The sequence below is a fragment of the Talpa occidentalis genome, unplaced genomic scaffold (assembly GCF_014898055.3).
Source record: "Talpa occidentalis isolate TD23 unplaced genomic scaffold, MPIMG_talOcc4v2.1 talOcc4.11, whole genome shotgun sequence".
NCBI classification, from domain to species: Eukaryota; Metazoa; Chordata; class Mammalia; order Eulipotyphla; family Talpidae; genus Talpa; species Talpa occidentalis.
The window spans coordinates 17,975,165-17,996,868 of record NW_023601104.1 but is presented as its reverse complement, the minus strand read 5'-3'; the positions used below and the strand labels follow the sequence as shown (position 1 = coordinate 17,996,868).

Genomic DNA, 21,704 nt, shown 5'->3' with positions numbered 1-21,704 from the left:
TTTGGGCATTTGGGTTGTTTCCAAAGCTTAGCTATTGTAAATAGTGCTGCTATAAACATAGGAATGCAGGTGTCCTTTTGAATTAATGATTCTGTGTCCTTTGGGTAAATACCTAGGAGTGGAATTGCTGGCTCATAGGAAAGCCCCATCTTTAGCAGGTTGAGGAATCTCCACACAGCTCTCCAACCACTATTACATATATATTGAGCAACTAAGAATGCTTCCACATTTAACATGCCTAAAACCCCACAGTGTGAGTAATAATTCCCCTATTTTAGAAATGAAGAGATTAAGGCCCAGTAAAGGAGTGGCTTGCCAGGGTTCCATGGCAAGTAAAAGACTAAATAAGAATTCTACTCACTTGTGAAGTAATGTCTACTGTAGCCTTTGATGCCTGATATGTCTTCACTGTTTATTTTATATTTCAATGGTTTTGTATACAGCTACATAATATAAACATGATTACATAATATATATTTAATTTCTGTGTTTACATATATGTAAATAAACATATCTACACTTTCAGGGCCTGGAGCATTACTCATTACATTCCTAACACTGTAAACCTAAGCCACATTATATGCTGACTTTATAAACCTAAGTTATAAACAAACAAATAATTAGAAAAATAAAACTGTTTCTTTATAACTTTCCTTTTCAATTCAGTTTTTTTTTTTGGGGGGGGTTTGTTGCTCATATTCCTTTCACATCAGGACCAACCTTCTATATCTGCTATCCGTTATAATATGTGAAAGTGCCTAAGAAATATGTGTTATATTTAGCCTTTGATAAAATCTTTTGGTGACTTTAGATTTCACACTAAGTAGGAGTAGCAAGATTTCATATTATAGAAATGAATGTGACCACTCTATAGAAATGTAGGTTGTTAACCCACACTGTGAAAAATTTGCTGACTCAATCTGTGACTACCAATAGCTACTATTTCACCAAAGGAAGCTTCGTTAAATCATGCTAGCATCCTTGACTATGGTAGGACCAACTAGGCAGGTGAGGGACAGAGAGAGAGAGAGAGAGAGAGAGAGAGAGAGAGAGAGAGAGAGTCTAAAAGTTCTTGCTAGGGTGATCTAATCTGTTGCTTCTCAGAGGGATTACACTTTCTATCACTGCCAGTGAAACCCCAGAACAGTTACATGAGGGTCTTGGAGGTGAGGTTCTGATGGTCTTTAAAGTTTTCAAGATCATTCATATATGCAAGCAGTCAAGAATCTCTAGTTGAAGCCATCTCTTTCCCCATATCTATAGCTATATACCTATATTTCTCTGATTTTAAAAGACAGCCAAGAAAGGGAGTTCCATTAATTTTTAAAATGGTAAGTTAAGCATCATTTTTCACATTATAAATTTCCTCACAAATAATTCCATATATATGTAGTGAAGTTCACATTTTCAGTCAAACACTTGGTCAATTAGTAGTTATTTTGCTATGCTTTTCTTTCTTTCAGAAATTCAAGGTTTAATTTTTCCTATTTGCTACTTTTTCACCATTACTTATATTGTTCTTAATGTTCAATCATTTATCGACTTTCATACCTTAATACAAATTTCACTTTTAGTTGTTTATTCTCATCAATATTTCTAGTCATGTGAATTTTATAAAAGGAAAACAGTGTGGGATCCTCTGCTACCTGATTAGGTAGTTACTAGCCACACATGACAGTTGAGCAATTGACTGAATTGATGGCTCAAATTAAGATGTGTTATAAGTAAAAATTATACTCCAGATTTCAAAGACAGTGCAAAAAATAGATGTAAGATCTGTCATAGTTTATCTATGTTGACTTTGTTTTTTGTTTATTTATTGAAGTAACATTGGTTTACATGGTCCGGAGGAATAGGTTTTCATCTCCTCAGATGTGCATCACCACACCCCACCCACTTGAGGGCCCTTATAACCCTTTATCATATGCCATGGAGTTCCTGCCCACTTTTTCCCTGTCCCACCCTCCCCCCTGGCAGCATTGATTCCTCAGCCATTTCTAGACTTTGCTTGGTTTTGTTTTGTCAGTTTCTTTTTTTTGTTTTTCTATGTTCCACCTATGAGTGAAGTCACCTGATATTTGTCTTTCCCTCTCTGGCTTATTTCACTTAGCCCAATCTACTCTAATTCCATCCATGTTGTCACAAGTGAAAGGAGTTCGTCTTTTTTTTTTTAATAGCTGAATAGTATTCCATCCTGTCTACTTACCACATCTTCTTAATCCAGTCATCTGTCACTGAGCATTTAGCTTGTTTCCATAACTTGGCTATTGTAACCAGTACTGCAATGAACATACAAAGGCATATATCCTTTTATTTTTTATTTTTTAAAAAAGATTTATTTATGCATACAAGAACTGGGGGACAGGCCAGAAGTGCGGGGGGTGAGAGGATTCACCAGAGACAGAGTGGGGAACAGAACAGGCAGACTGACTGAAATACACTGCTGAGGGGAACAGTGGGCGAGAGAGGAGAGGTCTGCTGCGCCATGTGGGTTTCTCTCTGGCTGCCCAGGGATTGAACTCGTGCTGCAGAGACTTTGGATTGCTTCACAGTGCAGTTCTTAACCCCTCCATTTCCCTATTTCTAAACTAATAGAATTGCTCATTTCTATAAGATTGGGTTTTTGCGACATTTTTATAAAACTTACATAGGATGATTACATGAACTCACTATAGTTCCCCCCTTATCCTTGGTAGATATATCCCAGAACCCCCAGTAATAATAGTACCAAACCCTACATATACTGCCTTTTTTATTCATATATACCTATGATAAAATTTAATTTACAAATTAGGCACGATAGGAGGCTGGAACAATTACTAATAAAATAGAAAAATTTTAACAATATGCTATAATGAAAATTATTTGACTCCTCTCTCTCAAAATATCTAATTGCATGTAATATATTTGGACTGCAGTTGGCCATGGGACACTAAAACCATGGAAAGCTGAACTGGATAAAGCATAACTGGATAAAGGAATGATTATATGAAGTCATTAGCAATGGAAGCATTATTATTCCACCCACTGACTATGGCCTTGATTGGAGAGTCCAGGGTGGAATTGTGAACAGGACCAGGTTGGGGATATTGACTGAACCCTGAAGTTTCATTTCCATCAAATATGGAGGTATCCTGCATGGCTGTCAGGCCACCACAACTAAGTTCCAGGTTTATTTTTTCTTAATCATAGCACAACATGGAAAAAACTCTAAAATGTTCTGCTTGAGAAAATGATTTTAATGACACATGTAGATCCCCAGACATCAATAGCTTGAAACAGATTGAATATAAGTTTTTAATTATAATAACTAGCTTTATAGCACTCATATGTAAAGTATATACTTTAGTTTTGGTCTGCAGAGTTCCTAGAGAAAATGTGGGCAGTAATTCAGAAGTATGGCTAGCAGATCCTCCGGGCAGCTATGAAGGAATGCTTGCCATCTTCTGTGTCCTGCCAAATTTGAGGCATGTAGACTAATGGTCAAGAGACTATCATTTGTTATTGAATTCTTGAGAATAACTTAAACTAGGAGAGGGGGAATTTTTGCATGGCATTGCTCTCTGCTGGATTTGATCCAAAATGTCAATTTAGGATAAGAGTGGATCATTATTTTTATTAAATGTGTCCTTGATTTTATTACTTGAGCACCTGCAACCCAAAATAATGAAGATCATTGAACCCAATGTGGCTGAAGCTGGCTCACACTTTGTGTGTCTGTGCTTCTTGAAAGTGGGGGAATGAGACATGAGAGGTTCTGCAGCGTCATGACCACATTAAAGGACTGATGAGCCTGGCTTTGAGTTGCCCCATATCTTTATCAGGGCCTGTGGACTTGCAATGGAGTGGTTAAATCATAAGGCCGAGCACTAACTCTCTAAGGTATTTTCCCTCCAATCCACTCAGATAATTTATGTGTTATGATAGTACCATTAGGCCTAGTGGATAGCTATTTAGGGTCTATATGAAGCAACCTGCATATTGGAAGGGAAGATTTGAGGCAATAAACTTGATTCTTTTTTAAAAGTGATATTAATAAAACACACCATTATGTGCTTAAATAACAATGATTTAAAAACAAGCTAATGAGAATAATCTTGATGCTTTTTTGAAATTGGTGGTTTAAAAATTTATTTTCTAACTCACACTAAAAGTGTTTCAAAAATAGTTTCGCCCTCAGTAAATTAATTTTAGTTTCTTAAGTCTTGGAGTCAACATTTCTTGGGCAGTTCCATGTTTTAGCTTTGCAGATGGAACGGTATATTTGCCAATGGACTGGTTTCTGTATGTGAGCCGTGACATTGTTACAGTTCTTATAAATGATTTTCCATTGTAATCAATTATTATATTGCATAAATTCAATTCTTAAGTGTTGAATTTCTAAATGGTGACTATTTCCCCAAATTAAGTGCATCTTGAAATAACAGAAATTTATAACACTTTAAAAATCCTGCACATGGGTTTTTCAGTGGCATCCCCTAATTTCTTAGTTTATATAACCCAGATGTTAGCTTCTCCCTTTTCCTTTCTCAAGGCTCCCTCAAAGACCCTCTACCCCCACTTAAAAGCAAAGAGAACAAGGTAGAGTTGAATGCAGATTTCAGGCTGGGGATAGAAATGAGGTGGTTTATCTCACATACCCCATATCATACAATGTAAAATTCCATTTTGACATTTTTCTTCTCCAAATTTCTCTCTCTCTTCTGCTGGCCTTCTGCTGGCCTTTTAAATTTCTCCCCCAATTGGCTCCAATCTCCTTCTCTCACTATCTGGGGCCTCTCATACTTAACTCATTTTTTATTACTTAAAGTAGTTTGGTTCTTCCTTGGCTCTGAAACCAAACCCTATCCCAGCTGCTTACCAAAATGTCAGATTCTTCTGTAAGTAGGACCTAATTATCTTGGATGACATGGAAGTTAAAAATATACCAAGTTATATGTAACATTTAAAGCCTGATTCTATCTCTCTTTAAAAAATAAGTTTATGTATCTCTACTCAGTTGTCACAGGGAGGTGATCTAGAATTTCTTTTGCAAAACAAACCCAAACCTAACCCACAAAGGCCTTGTGGATGTCAGAAGATTAACTTTAATAATGTAAAGCCTTCTTAAGCTCTTAAAATCTAAAGCCATAAAGAGATCATAATACTATAGTGAGTCAATTTGGTTTTAATCAGAGTCCAGAAATTGTGTATACCAAACCAAACAAATATTTAAGTAGTGATTGTCAATTCACCACTTATTATTGATTAACTGCTTACACATATCTGTTACAAGAGCATTTTGCTTTAGATTTATGGAGATAATCTCAATGGCTAATTCCTCTATGCATTCAAAGTGGTATGTTATCTGCCTGCTGTGAGTAGAAAAAAAAATTTTTTTAAAATATTTACTTATGTATGCAAGAACTGGGGTACAGGCCAGAGGTGTGTGGGGTGAGAGGATTCACTGGAGACAGAGTGGGGAACAGAACAGGCAGACTAATGAAATACACTGCTGAGGGAAGCAGTGGGCGAGACAGGAGAGGCCTGCTGCACCATGTGGGTAGCTCCCTGGCTGGGGATTGAACTCGTGCTGCAGATGCTGCAGATAGCTTAATAGGTTGCATCTTAAACCCTTGCACCACCAGGGAGACCCTGTGGGTAGAAAAATAACAAAAATTAAAGCATATAAAGAAAGTACAGAAATTTCTCGATTCCACTAATTCCCAGAGCAGAATACGTTGTATTCCCTCCACTTGTGAATCATTTTCCTCCTCTAACTTTGCCTTCCTCTCTTCTTTTTCCTTTTTATTCCTCCATACAATATTCATTTGAAAAACCTTTGAGATTATACTATGCTCTCTTGTCCTGGTTTGAATGGTGGCTCCCCAAAAGATTGATCACATTTGCTGGAAACTATGAATGTGACCTTACTTGGAAAAAGGGTCTTTGCAGATATAATGAAGTTAATGATCTGCAGGGAATGATCACAGGGAAGTACACACTATAAAGGTGGAGGCAAAGGCTGGAGTTATACAGCCCCAAGTCCAGGGATGTGAGGGACTGGATTCGCAGAGTGGTGTGCAACAGATCTTTCCTTAGAGCTGAGAGAGAAAGAGAGAGAGACAGTTGAGTGAGAGACAGTTGAGAGAGAGAGAGAGACACTGTTGAGAGAGAGAGAATATTGAGAGAGAGAGAGCGTGCACAAGTGTAACTGTTGACACCCTAATTTTGAACTTCACAACTGTGAGAGACTGGTTTTGATGTTTTAAATCACCTAGTTTGTGGTAACTTGTTACAGCAGTCCTAGAAAAGTAATACTTCTTTTTAACTTTTAACTGAGATGTTCTGTTCGTTCATTTATTCATTCTTTCACTCATCTATAAGTACTTATTTGGTGTCAGGCAAAATGTTACATGCTGGGGATCACATCTAAATAGGGCAGAATTTCTACCTCAAGCATAGTGCCAACACACGTATTTGTTACTTGATAGGTTTATCTCTAGAATTCCCCAATTCTCACTTTTCATTGTTTTTACTCACTGGCAAGGTGAGTGAATAAAATGAGTGATCTCATTTGGAATTTGTAACACTAGAAAAATTCCTCTTAGTACACAGGCTCTGTAGTCCAAAAACAATGCCAGATGGTGGAACACTTTAGTAGGATCTGGGAGGTTCATTGAAGATGATGCCTTAAAGCTGTAACTTAGGGGAACATTGGACTATCTTTAAGTTTTAGTAATGTTTTCGAAAACTTAAGCCCTACTTCCTTATTCCACATCAGAAGTTTAAAAAATTTACTCTTCTTGCTGATCTTTGCTGTGGAGTATATGCACAATAATAGAAGAAAAAATAGAGGGGCAGAGGCTATGGAAAGTAGGAGTACTGGTTTCTAAATTAGATCTAAAGACTCACAAGAACCTGGGAAATTTGGGGGCTAGATGAGTGATAGAGTTGGCAACAAAATGGAAAGAAAAGTCTGGCAGTGGCATTGTTTACCAGTTACTAGAGATAAGGAGGTAGAAATGGAGTGTGTAGTTGAGAGTGAGTCTGATCATAGCAGAAGAAAAATGGATTTTAATAATGTAGAAAAAACATTTTGAAGTTAAAGAAATTGGATAGCATTTTTAAATGGAGAATATATAGTGCAATGAAGTGTATTTTCTGTAAGCTTTGGAAAAGAAGTGAGCTTTCAATCAAAATACGTGTTTTTTTTTATATTTTAAATTTGTCTAGCAAGCCGTGTGTGTGTGTGTGTGTGTGTGTGTGTGTGTGTGTGTGTGTGTGTGTGTAGGGTGGGCAGAGCTCTAAAGGGAAAGAAGAAAATGAAATTGAGATTAGTGAGGGCTTCATGGAGAAGAACACTTGGGCACCACTGAAGATCGAAGGGGCGACCTTGGCTATAGGGGATTCGTTTCATTCAGATGAAGGAATTCGCTCTGTGTGTCAGTCAGTACAGATGAGGGCTTCATCAGATACAGGAGGAAAAGTTTCACAGGGACCTTGAGAGTAGTGTCAGGGATCCATGCTGACCACTCTTCCCTCCATTTCTTCAACCTGCATTTATGTAACATTCCCTCTGTACCAGCCCTGGTGCTAGGTACTAGGGATACAGGGATGACTAAGACCCACAGTCTGAGGAGTCTAGAGTCTAGGGAAAAAGCATGAGGTACTCTGAAAGCACATCTGTGGGAGAACCCTAACACAAAATATGGGAGGTTGGTAGCAGGTATTTCATTATCTTATAATAAGTCATGAAAAAAATTGGCCCCCAGTAAAGGTCAGTCATTAAAGAATTAATTGGATGGTGGGTTGAGCAGAAGAGGGTTAAGGCAGGGTCCTGGCCATAAAGGATGGGTAACTCTTCATAGGTTTACCGCAGAGGGAGGCTAAAACACACTGAATGAAAAAGATGGAGAGATGAACAGCATGAATCTACTCTCTCCCCATCCCACTGCTCTGTCTGACTATGTGCTCTGGTAGATTGTGGTCCATCCATGACTACCATTTTCTATATAGGTGTTCCTTACGGACTCTTAGCTAATTCAGCAGTGAGGACTTCTGCTGTCTTTCTACCCCATGAGGTAGGGAGAGGGCTTGGAAAGTCAACCAGTTGGCTGTCACCAACCGGCTACATGACTGAGGATCAAGGACCTCATTTTTCTCATTTATATAACAAGAAGGTTGGATACCAGTTTTTATGAACCTTTCATTTTCCAATCATCAGATGCCTCTCTGAATGAAACCCGCTAGGGAGGCCCAATTAGACAACAGATATAGATATTGCTGCTCACGATGAAGCTGGAATGGCGAACCAGGAACAGTTGCTTATAGCTGCACTGTCACCCTCTGTAGTGGCCCCGAGGGGCTGCCATGAGCATCACTGACCTGTGTAATGGTCTGCAGATGAACCCTGGGTACTGCCTTGGCCTGTGTCACATGACATGGCCCTTTTGTAGACTTTCTGAATCAAAATCTCTATGAATGGTGCCGAGGACTCTGTTTTTAATAAGCCACCTCATGAAATTCTTATGTACACTGAAGTTTGAGTGTTACTGCATCAGATATTTCAAGGTCCCTGCAAGCCCTTGAATTCTTTCCTTCTGACCCTCTTTAGCTTCATCCTGATGGTGAGGAGTCAAAGAAGGGAAGTGAATGACTCTATAGGACAAAGGGATTTAAAAGAAAATGCAAGATTGGCAATGTAAGGGTGGATGTGATGATAAGATCAGTTATAGTAGTAGTAGTAGTAGAATATTAATAAAGATGATGGACGAGGAGTGTCATATACAAGCGAGTAAGAGAACATTTGACCATAGTATTTTCCAACAATGAGGATATTGTATCCCAGATGGAGGAAATTGTAGCAAGAAGTGTCAGGAGATAATTCAAAACACCAGGCTGCCAGAAGTAATGCTCTGACCAGATCCTCTGGCAGATCCTTCTTGTCTCTACTCTACCACGGCATGTAATGTCATAATGGTCTTTTATCCTTACATTTGTCAATGTGCATTGATGCTTATTATGTATCAGGTACTGTGTTAGGTGCTGCCAATGCCCTGAATACAAACAGACGTGGTCTCTGCCACCCTAGACTTGAGTGTCTGGTGGGGGAAGCAGACTTAATAAAATAGTCATGCTAAGTAGTGTGTTATTATAAGTTGAGGCAAGTGCTGCTGAGGAAGATTAAGGTTCTAAAGAAAGATGTGTGTGTCGGGGGGTGCTGGGCAGAAGTAAAGCAATTTAGGAATGGATTCTTTGAGGAAGTAGTAAATTCTTAGTAATGATTAGGAGCCAATTAGGCAATGGGGTGATGGGGTGGGAAGAAGAATTACAGACAGTGGGAACACACGTGCAAAGGTCTTGGAGAGGAAGGAAGATGATGATGATGAGGGACTTAGTGGCAGAAGCGTGGAGAGTAGGCTGACGGAAGAGCAGTGTGCAATGCGGCTGGAGGAGACATCAGTCAGTCTAGACCCTGCACGGACTCAAGGACCATGTTAAATATTTGTATGTTTTTCTTAAGAGTAGAAGGAATACACAGAAAGGTTTGCCTTTGGAAAGGTGCATGCCTGCTACATGGGGGAAAAGGCAGGGGAGGGTGGCCAGTGGAGAGGGCAGAGTCCACCGCTGTACTTATCTGTCTGTCCTTATACTATTGTGATTACGATCTCTGTTTCTATCGCCTAACAAATGTCCAGTGTGTAGTTGATGATTAATACTTACTTGACAGCTAAACAAAATGTATTTTTTAAAAGATTTATTTTTATTTATGCATACAAGAACTGGGGTATAGGTGAGAAGTGAGGAGGGGTTGGTTGTGTGTGAGAGGATTCACCAGAGACAGAGTGGGGAACAGAACAGGCAGACTGACCAAAGTATATTGCTGAGGGGAGCAGTGGGCGAGACAGGAGAGGTCTGCCGCACCATGTGGATAGCTCCTTGGCCAGGATCGAACTCATGCTGCAGTGGCTGGCGATAACTTGATAGGGTTGAGACTTTTAACCCCTGTGCCACCAGGGAGGCCCACAAAATGTATTTAAATGAAGTAAATAAACCATTTGAGGGAAATCAGGATATCTTTTATGTATACCCCGCCCCTTCTCTACAGCTAATATGGGGCAGGGGAGGCATCTTATTGTACGTTCTGCGCACATCACTGTCTGCTACTATTGCCATTTGAGAGTGGTGTATGTCTTGGGGGTTCTTGGATACCAAATGCGTCCTTAATCCAAGTGCTCTGTGCTACTGGGAGTCTCCTGGCATTGCTGTACATTATGTGCATGGGAGCTTGTCTGACATTTAAAGAAAGGGAGAGGGTTAGGTCTGTCTGGGATTTATTTCTGAATTAACAGGGCTTAAGGTAGAATTATCAGTGTTCACTGTTTCTTTCAAGGCTGTCTCTAGGTTCAGCATGTCAGAAAAACAAAAGTGTGGGAGCAGAGACAGCCCTGGACGTGGGATAGTGATGCAGAGAAGGGCCTCAGGTGTGTCCACCTCAGGTGTTTCCCTCTAGCTGGACTTTCTAAATTGCTGGATAACAAATCCTTTTCACCCAGCTTGCCTCATCTGGTTACCTTGTTCCTTTCCAGGCATTTGTGTTAAGACATACTTTCCCCCTTCACACTACTAAATTTAAGGCTTAATTTTCAAATCAAATGCTCATCTGGCTGGATGCCTGAGAAATCACATGTGGATAGCTCAGAGACCCAGGCAGGGAACTGTGCCCTCGCTTCTGGAGAGTGGGTCTGGAAACCATATGAACTGTAAATAGTTTTAAAATGTAAAAAAGTAAAGCTTTCTGCCAAAAGGGGAGAGCAGAGTTTTTCTTTTTTTTTTTTCTTTCTAGACTTGGTTATTAGATGTCTGTTCAAAATTACCAACCTCTATCATACAATCTGTTTACTGTCTCTATGAACCATCCAGATTTAACCCCCATGAGGACTCAGCTCTGCCAACACTTGCTTTATTAGAAATCAGTTTGGGGGTCACAACTGTGTACTGTGAGTTAAGTTGGTAGGTATAGGATTTTAATGGAAATTTGCCTTCTTTCTTGTAAGACTTCCTACTGAAACTTGGATTGTAGAAATAGGTTAATATTCTTTTAAAAAGATAATAGAGCCTAATTTTCAAGTAAGTGCAAGAGAAAGAATAGGAAAAGGAACATTGTTTCCTTGCTAACTAATGTGCTGCAGCATCACTTTCACTTTGAGAAATACTGTTCAGCATCTGCCCATTTGGGGGCTTCTCTTCTTCACCTCATCCTTTGTTACAGAAAGTAGTTTCATAAGACTCCATCCCCTCACCCCCAGCACACATTTTGGTCTCAAATCCTGTGGGTGCCGAGGCACAAAAATGTTGTTACCTTTTCTGATATCCACACTACTAGCGACCCCTGTCATTCGGTATCAACAAGTTCCTTGAGATTCTTCCTTTTTTCCTTTTGTATTCCAAATGTTGTCCTTTCTGTGCATCTATTTTCTCACTCTTTTTCTGGGGTTACAGAGGAAAGAACTCTGAAAAGAGATGCATGGAATGACAGGAAAACATGATCCAATATTAGCTCTTTTAAATAGAGACTGCTATAGAATACTATATGCCTAAAAAGGTAGAGATTACAGCAGACTTATGCAAAGAAACATTCAAAGGAAGAGAGCATAAGTGCTTAGCACAGGCATGCAGCTTCACTGATGTTCAGTTTTAAATCTGGTGTCAATAATGTGGGTTAATGTAAGTTCTATTTGAATGGCACTATCCCTGGCATGAAATCTGCCGATGAAGCTAGTTGAAGATATGATTTCCAGCAGTGGCTCTTGTGACTAGGAAAGAAATTCAGAAGAGAGAAGATTGCTTGTATATGTATTTAGATATGCTTTTACAAATTACAAAGAAAACCATAAGCCTCTAGTCCTCGACAGCTGGAGAGCGTAGAGGACTTTGGGGAGTGTGAGGCAAACCTGTGATTGCTCTGAAGCAGAAAATCTTCGTGCTGGAGCTTGTTGGAACACAAAGTCTAGAGTGTTTCCCAGAAAGTAATTAAAAAGCAACTTTTTGGCAGAAAGTGTTCATCTTCCTAATAGAGAAAACCAGAGTCTACTCTAGGCAAAAAAGCAACATCTAGATTTATGCAAGGAGCAGAGATTTCTAGAGACTTTGGGATTTGAGTTAAATCCAGAGGGAAATAAAGGGATTGCATTAGAAGGTTTTGATAATTCCTTTTGCTTCTAAAATACTAGAAATGGAATCATGATATGACATATTAGCCCTCCACCCAAAGCTTTCAATTATTTTAGTGACTTATAGAGTTATACAGAATATGTTGGGGCATAGACTGTGTTAGATCGTTCACAAGAAGCCTTCACTTGCATCATCCAGGAAGAGTGGGAGCTTGACTTCTACCCTAGGTTGGAGCCAAGGGACAGTGTTACAATTCCTGTTTATATCCATTCCTGTTGGATTGGATTGGAAAAACTGATAAGGCTTATCAGTACTTGTTGGGATCAGCTGAAGTATTATCCCAGCACTATTAAAACCAGATATATGACTATTCCAGACCAAAGATGAGTGTTAAGTGTGTCTTAGTTCTCTAGATAGTATTCTCATTGTAACAAAGAAAGTGAACATGCCATTGCTAGATTCGTGGACTCACATTTTGTGGGAGAGAGAGATAAACATGTGGATCATTTCAAAATAATATGGATGATGATAGAGTTATTCAGGACTACTTTGGACATACTGAAAAGGGGGTACTTAGCCTGGTATAGGGGTCAGAGGAAGCTTCGTGGAAGAGGTGAGTCTTTAAATAAAATTAATCAGTTAAAAATGTGAAAAATCCAGAAAAGTAAAACTTTCTACTTTTTTTTGTTAAAGATTTATTTACTTATGCATACAAGAACTGGGGTACAGGGCAGAGGTGCATTGAGGGGGGCGGTGAGAGGATTAACCAGAGACAGAGTGGGGATCAGAACAGGTGAACTGACTGAATTACACTGCTGAGGGGCGCAGTCGGTGAGACAGGAGAGATCTGCTGCACCATGTGGGTCACCTCCCTGGCTGGGGATCAAACTCTTGCTGCAGTAGCTGTGGATTGCTTCATAATGCTGATGCTTAACCCCTTGTGCCACCAGGGAGGCCCCCAAAACATGTTTTGTGCATTTTTGTATTTAATTTGCAAAAATGCACACATACAAAAAAAGCTCATATAATATAGGCAATTTTTTGTATACCTCACAATTGGCATTAAAGTCTTTGAAAACATTTTTAAAAGCTGAATAATAGAGGTGGTATAATTGATCATTCACCTATTGTTGGATAATTAACTTGTTTCTATTTCTTGTTTTTGTAAGTAACTCTCAGAGGAGCATCTTTAAAGATAAAGTCCATAGGCATGTCTAATTATTTCTTTAGGCCATGAATTCAGGGAAACTAGACTTTGCCTTTTAATTAAAGATTCTTAAGATTTTGTGAAATACTTTCTAGAAATTTGTGCTCATTTGTCCTCTCATTTGAGCAATCTTGGCCTATTGGATAAATATGAACAGGTTGTTTTAAAAATTCATTGTTTTCAAAAACCCCATATAGCAAAGCTCTCCTGACTAAAAGGGCAAAGAATGGGGATATTACACTACCAGACTTCAAATAATACTACAAAGCCATTATAATAAAAACAGCATGGTATTGGAACAAAAACAGACTCTAGAATCAAAATGAGAGTCCACACATATATGAAATAAAACCACACATATATGGTCAACTAACCTCGACAAAGGAGCAAAAATTATACACTGTAACAGGGAAAGCCCCTTCAATAAATGGTGTTGGGAAAACTGGTCTGCTACATACAAAAGAGTGAAACTAGACTACAGTCTCATACCATACACAAAAATCAACTCAAAATGGATAAAAACCTTGGATGTAAGATCTGACACCATAAAATATGTAGAAGAAAACAAAAGCAAAATACATACATCTCAGAAACATCTTTGAGGACTCATCTCCAGTAACAAGGAAGACAAAGGGGAAGATAAATAGCTGGAATTACATCAAACTAAAAAGCTCCTATACATTAAGAGACAGTAACCAAAATGAAGTGCTACCCTACACAATGGGAGAAAAGGTTTACACACCATACAATAGATAAAGGACTTATATAAAAGATCTGCAAAGATCTTACACAATTCAACAAAAACAAAGCAAACAACAGTCAAAAATGGGCAGAAGAACTAAAAATATACTTCTCCAAAGAAATGCACATGGCCAACAGGCATATGAATAAATGCTCAACATCACTAATTCATCAGGTATATGCAAGTCAAAACCACAATGAGATACCACTTGACACCAGCGAGAATGGCCCTTATTGAAAAATACAAAAACACTGGAGAGGGTGTGGAGATTCAGGAATACTCTTACATTGCTGGTGGGAATGCAAACTGGTCTAGCCACTATGCAAAGTTGTGTGGAGGTTCCTCAAACTACTAAAAATGCATCTACAATACAATCCAGTGATTCCACTCTGGACTCTACCCAAAGAACATAAAAACACTAATTCAAAAAGAAGCCTGCACTCCTATGTTTATTGAAGCACTCTTCATGATAGCCAAGATATGAAAACAACCTTAATGTCCCAAAACAGATTACTAGATTAAAAATTTGTGGTGTAGGGCCTCCCTGGTGGCGCAGCGGTTGAGCGCTGGGTTGCGAAGCTGCCCGTGGCCTCTGCAGTGCCAGTTCGATCCCCGGCTGCTCCCCGGCCACTGGAGGAGGGTCCCACATGGCGCGCAGACCTCTCCTGCCGCCCGCTGCTCCCCTCAGCAGTGTACTTCGGTCCTTCTGCCTGCTCTGCTCCCCGCTCTGGCTCTGGTGAATTCTCTCACCCTCCTGCGCTTCTGACTGTACCCAGTGCTTGTACAAACAAAACAAACAAACAAATAAATAAAACATGCCTCTATTAAAAAAAATAAAAATAAAAATTTGTGGTGTATATAAACAATGGGATATTATTTAGTCATCAAAAAAGACAAGCTCATGCCATTTGTGGCAACATAGGTGGAGATGATGCTAAGTGAAATAAGTCAGAAAGAAAAAGATGAATATTATATTCATAATATAGAGAAACCAAACAAAAGGTCAAGAAAAAGATAAAAATCGCAAGCTGACCATGGATCTCAGGTGTACAGCCAGGGAAGGGGAAGGTGAGAGGTCAAAACAGGGGAGGGAAGAACACAGGGAATTTGGTGATTGTCTATGGGTGCCATGATGGTGGGAGAACTATGGGACTATGAGGGAAGAAAAACCAATTTCTGTACAAAAGTAAACAATGATGTAAGAAATTAAATAACAATAAAGACAATGATAAAAATTCAATTGGTTTCTAGTGAAAGTGATACTTTTTCAAGTATTTATTGTTTCTCTTTTCAATGACTTATTTATATTTATTGCATATTATTGGTCTCTACTTTGTTGGTTTCAGACAGGTAGAATAAGTGCCCTTTTTGTGTTCCCACAGTGTTTACATGTCACAGCTTAGAGCTCAGCACAGCGTTTTAATAGTCGGTCCATTTCAGCCTTTTCCTCTAGATTTTAAGACTCTTCAGCCAGGAAACATTCTCTATTTATCTGAGGGGGTTTTCAAGAGTTATTTCTTGTAGGTCATGGTGGGAAATACCAATGTTGTATTAAATGTAACAAGAATTCATTGGAGGGTTTTAAGCAGGAAAATGATACAGGATGAGATTTCTTTGACTGCTATGTGGACAATGTATAGCAGAGAGGGCCAAGAGCAGAAAGAGGATGACAAATTATGAATTTCTTTCTGCTATCTAGGTGAGATAATGATGGCATGGATTTGGTGGTAGTATTGTAGATGAGAAGGGTTATTATGTTTTTTTTTTTAAGATTTATTTATTTATGCATACAGGAACTGGGGTACAGGCCAGAGGTGTGTGTGTGGGGGGGATGAGAGGATTCACCAGAGACAGAGTGGGGAACAGAACAGGCCAATTGACTGAGATACACTGCTGAGGGGAGCAGCGGGTGAGGCAGGAGAGGTCTACTGTGCCATGTGGATTGCAGTTTCCAATCACTTTAGTATTTACCTTGACCAGATAAGGACTTAAAATACATTTATCCATATACCATTACTGTATCAAATTAAGCAGTTGTACTCCCTTAATATCATTGAAGACACAAAGATTGAAATGTATTTTGAAGGGAGAGTCAACAAGGAGGGCTGCTGTATTGAGAGAAATCAAGAGGAGTATGTGTTCCTTGACTGAGATTCTAAGACGGAGAAAATTCATGTTATTGTGGTGGAGTTAATTTTTGCCTGGACTACTAAGATATTAGTCATTCTGTAAAGATATAAAATGGGCAGTTGAAACTCATAAGGGAGATCTGCAGTGTGTTTTCCACACAAAATATAAATTTGAAAATCATCTGGCCACCTAAGGTGAGAGTCCACAATCCATAACTAATGAAGGGAGAAACTCTGGGCAAACCAAATTTGTTGATGGGAAGAAGAGTAAGAGCTGGCTAAGGGTTTGAGAAGGAGTAACTAATGAGTAAGCAAAATCAGGGGAATGTGGTTCTCTGGATTTAAGCATGAAAGTGTTTTAAAAAAATCAAAATGTTAAAGAAAGTTTTTGCACCCCTATATTTATTGTAGCACTATTTACAATAGGTAAGCTATGGAAAAAACCTAAATGCCTCAAAATAGATGTCTGGATCAAGAAGATGTGATACATATACACAATGGAATATTACTCAGCAATCAAAAAGATAAACTCATGCCATTCACAGCAAAATGGATGGAGCTGGAAGGGATCATGCTCAGAGAAATAAGCCAGAAAGAATTTAGAGGATTCAAATAAGGGATCAGGGGAAAAAAGTTATTATAATGAAGTGAAAATATCAAAATCAACAAGCAACTATAAACCAGAGACATTCTGTGGGGGGGGAGGGGAGAAGGGAGTAGGATCAAAAATGGATGGAAAGAGCACAAGGGACTATGGTGATGGTACAAAGGTGAATTGGTGGTAGGAATTTCATGGGAACTATAACAGAGATGAGAAAACATACACTGTAAAAAAAAAAAAAGAACGATATAAAAAAATAAAGGAAAGTATTTGAAGCTGGAAGGAGTAGCTAACTGGTACGTAAAGTGGAGATTGAGAGCTGATACTTGGTTGCAGTTAGAGTGATGGAGATAAGCTCCTCATTGGAGAAATAATGGACAATCAAAAATAGACGATGTAAATATAGATATCTCTTTTGAAGACTTAAATAAAAATCAAAATATGCCATCCTTGTAATGAAGTGCTTTATAATATTTAAAAAGTGACGATATCTTAAAATACATACAGTTTATGAAATGATTTCATAAATTTATCTTATATAAAATCCACCTTGTCATGTCATAGTAGATGGGTTTTTAAATGGCAGTTGGATTTATTCTATTTTAAAGACCTTAGTCTTATGGATAAAGAAGCATTTTGAAGGTTTGGTATGAACAAATTAATGTCAGTCATGGTGGAGAATTCCCAGTTTTGGTCAGGTTTTTGCCCCAGTGTTACAGCTACCTGATTCTAATGACACTGGGTCTTTTTTTCTGTTATCTCATTTTTCTCATAAATAGAAAGTCAAGATTCTCCTTTTCAAGAATGTAAGGATTAAAAAAATTAATTTGAACCTATGGTCCATTCTGAACAGTCTTTTTGCAAGTATAAAAATTGTCTCTACAACATCATCCTCTAGGGATGGAGTCTTTACTATAATTTTTCCTAGTTTATGTTTAAACAATCAATTTGGATTTGTCATTCATGGATTTGAAACATTACCCTGAACTTTGTTTTTCCTCATAATGAAAGCGCCTAGGGTATGAGACTGATGGCCCAATGAAAGGAAGTATTCTGGTAATTGTGAGCAATATGATTTACCCTGGTCCTGAGAGAAATGTGAATCACAATGGTTGAGTCTCCAGAAAACAGAGATATTTTACTTATGACCACAAGAAAATCCTGATTGAAATCTGTTGGCATGATGTTAAGTCGTCATTCTGAGAAACCAAGTCTAGGGGGATCAGAATAATACAGTCCAGGCATATAGTTTTCTGATGAGCTCACTGTATAATGGGATAAATCTTGGAATATCTTGAGGAATGAAAGTTAATATATCCTTTATTAGACAGTTTCTCTGTTCTATCAGTTTTCTTGATGGGCTTTTGATGACAGCTCTATGGAAAACAATCTAACACTGAGGTCATTCTGCAGTACAGGTATTCTTCATTGCTGGCCGAAGAATGCCCACATGCTCCAGGTATCAGAAGGCAAAGATGATTTAATTGGGGTTATTTAAGAGCCAGGTTTATATTTTCCAACCAGTCTCTAGTCTCTAGGTTCCTTGATAACCATAGTCTGTATCTAATTTCACTTGTAGCTCCAATCCTCCTTGTAAATCTGACTCAGAGTAATCATTTTGTGTATGGATCTATGGTGATCTTGTTATAAAGGGTGATGGTATCTTACTGCCATTGGATGATGATCTAATTAAGAATTCTACCTACATGTCCTATTTTTTTTTTTAATTGAGTTAACATTAGTTTACAATTTGCAATGCTGTGTAGGTATCAGGTGTACAGTCACTATCCACCCCAACCCATCAGTCCCCAACCCCAGAACTCTTTTCCTCTGGTAACCACCATTCTTGTGTCAAAGTCTAAGGGTTTGTTTCTGTTCTGTTTGATTTTTTTCCCACAATATTCCACAAATTAGTGAAATTATACCACATTTGTCTTCCTCCTGACTTATTTCTCACTTAGCATAATCCCATCAAAAGTTCATCCATGTTGCAAATGTCAAGATCATCCTTTTTTTTTTCCTAAAAAAGATTTATTTATTTATACAAGCACTGGGCACAGTCAGAAGCGCAGGAGGGTGAGAGAATCCACCAGAGCCAGAGCAGGGTGCAGAACAGGCAGACCGACGAAGTACACTGCTGAGGGGAGCAGCGGGCATGGCAGAAGAGGTCTGCGCACCATGTGGGTGCCCTCACTGGAGGCTGGGGATTAAACCGGCACTGCAGAGGCTGTGGGCAGCTTCGCAGCCTAGCACTCAACCGCTGCGCCACTAGGGAGGCCCTCAAGATCATCCTTTTTACTGAGTAGTATTCCTGAGCGTGGGTATATGTGTGTATCACATCTTCTTTATTTATTCATCTGTCATTTGGCACTTGGATTGTTTCCCTACCTTGGCTGTTGTGAGTAGTGCTGCAATGAATATTGGTAGGGGGTACATACATCTTGTTGAATTAATCTTTTCATATTCTTTATATGAATGCCAGAAGTGAGATTACTGGGTCACATAATAATTCTATTTTTATATTTTTTGAATAACCATAGTGGCTGCACTAGTTTATTTTGGAACCAACAAAGGTTTCCTTTTTCTCCACATTCTCACCAACAGTTATTATTTGTTGACTTTTTGGTAATGTTATTCTGATATGAGGTGTGAGGTGAAATCTCTGCAGCTTTGATTTGCATTTCCCTAATGATATGTCTGTTAGCCATCTGTCTTCTTTGGTGAAGTTCCTACTTAGACTCTATGTCCATTTTTTAAATCTACTTACACATTTTTTGTTGTTGTTGAATTGTATAAGTTGTTTATATATTTTGACTATTAACCCCTAGTCTGATATATGGCTAGAAAATCTCTTCTTTCACTCAACAGGTTGCCTTTTCATTTTAATGGTGGTTTCTTTTGCTGTGCAGAAACTTTTTAGTATATTCTTTTTATTTCTTCTCTCTTTTTTTTTTAGTGATGAATCCACAAAGATAGTACTAAGGCCGATGCCCAAGTGTTTTAGACATGTTTTCTTCTATGTGTTTTATGGTTTCATGCCTTATATTTAAGTCTTCAATCCATTTGAATTATTTGTAGTATATGGTATAAGATAGTGTTCTAGTTGCATTCTCTTGAAAGCACCATTTAATGAACAGACTTCATTTCTCCACTGTATGCTTTAGGCTCCTTTGTCATAAATTATTTGACCACATACGTGTGGTATTATTTCTGGGTTCTTGGTTCTATTCCATTGGTGGTTGTGCTTGTTTTTATTCCAATGCCATATTGTTTTGATTACCATAAATTTGTAGTTTAGTTTGAAAGTCAGATACCTCCATTTTTGTTATGTTTTTCCTCAGTATTGATTTGGCTATTCCAGGTCTTTTGTGGTTCCATACAAATTTTAGAATTTTTGTTCTATTTCTGTGTAGAATTGTGCTATTCTATTTCTGAGAAATTAAAAAAAGTTACACAAAAAGATTACTCAAAGAGATTAAAATCTACTTTAAAGTAGCATTTAATTATTTTTAAGTATTTAGAATTTTATATGACTGAAAATCTAGTAAATAAATTATCTTTGAGTCTGATTCCTTAGCTGTACTTTGTGTTGAAAAATCAGGAATGCTATTTCCAGAAATACTAGGTTCTCTGACCAGTGCAAACCAAACTGTGCCATTGAGAGATACCTTTCCTTTGTCTTCTTTGGTATTACACGTATTATCATTTGTCATGTTAAGCAACTATTTTCTGATTTAAAGGACATTGTGTTCTCTCTTGACTGGGCTGTAGGAAATATATAGCAATATTGATTCAACTGAATCAACATAGGAAAATTGATTCAGAGTACCATTAGAGGGAATGGGAAAACATAATATAGGCCTTCTCTTTTGGAACCAAGATATTCAGATTTTATTCTCCTCCATTGGAAGCTTTTTTCTTTTGGGGTGTTTTTCCTTTGTTCCACCTTTTAAAAATTTATTATATATATATATATATATATATAGTACATTATTCTTCCTTTTTGTACTATGTGTCCTTTCTCTGCTTAGGTGTAGTCCCTGTAAAATTCCTATCACCAATTCACCTGTGCACCATCACCACGGTCCCTTGTGCTATTCCCTCCCCTGTTTTGATCTCTCTCCCTCCCCCTCCCCTGCAGAATGTCTCTGATTAATAGTTACCTCTTGTTTTGTTTTTTAATTTATTATAATTTTTTTCCTGATCCCTTATTTGGTTCCTCTACATTCCTCCTATAAGTGAAGCATCTGATAATTTTCTTTTGGCTTATTTCAGTTAGCGTAATCCCTTCCAGCTCCATCCATGTTGCTGTGAATGTCATGAGTTTATCTTTTTTGATTGCAGAGTAATATTCCATTGTGTATATATGCCACATCTTCTTGATCCAGTCACTTATTTTTGGGCATTTGGATTGTTTCTATATCTTACTTATTGTAAATAGTGCTGCAATAAACATAGGGGTGCAGGTATCCTTTTGAATTAAAGTTTTTGTGTCCTTTGGGTAGATTCCTAGGAGTGGAATGGCTGGATCATATGGAAGCTCCATTTTTAGTGCTTGAGGAACCTCCACACAACTTTCCATAGTGGTTGGACCAGTTTGCTTTCCCACCAGCTGTGTAGGAGAGTTCCCTTTTCTCTATATCCTTTTTTTTTTTTTTTTAATATGTGCATGTCTCATTGGGGTAAGGTGGTATCTCATTGTGGTTTTTATTTGCAATTCCCCAATTACAAGTGATATTGAACATTTTTTCATATGCTTGTTGGCCATTTGCATTTCCTCTTTGATGAAGTGTCTTTTTTTTAGCTCTTCTGCCCATTTTTTGATTGGATTGTTTACTTTGTTTTTGTTGAGTCATGTCAGCTCTTTGT

At 38.2% G+C, this 21,704-nt stretch overlaps 1 protein-coding gene across 3 annotated transcripts in view; it reads left to right on the top strand.

The window, feature by feature from the left end:
- The window catches only part of ATP8B4 (ATPase phospholipid transporting 8B4 (putative)), a 236,439-nt gene that overhangs the window by 71,781 nt on the left and 142,954 nt on the right, over positions 1-21,704 (top strand). The gene's annotated exons all lie outside the window — the stretch shown is intronic.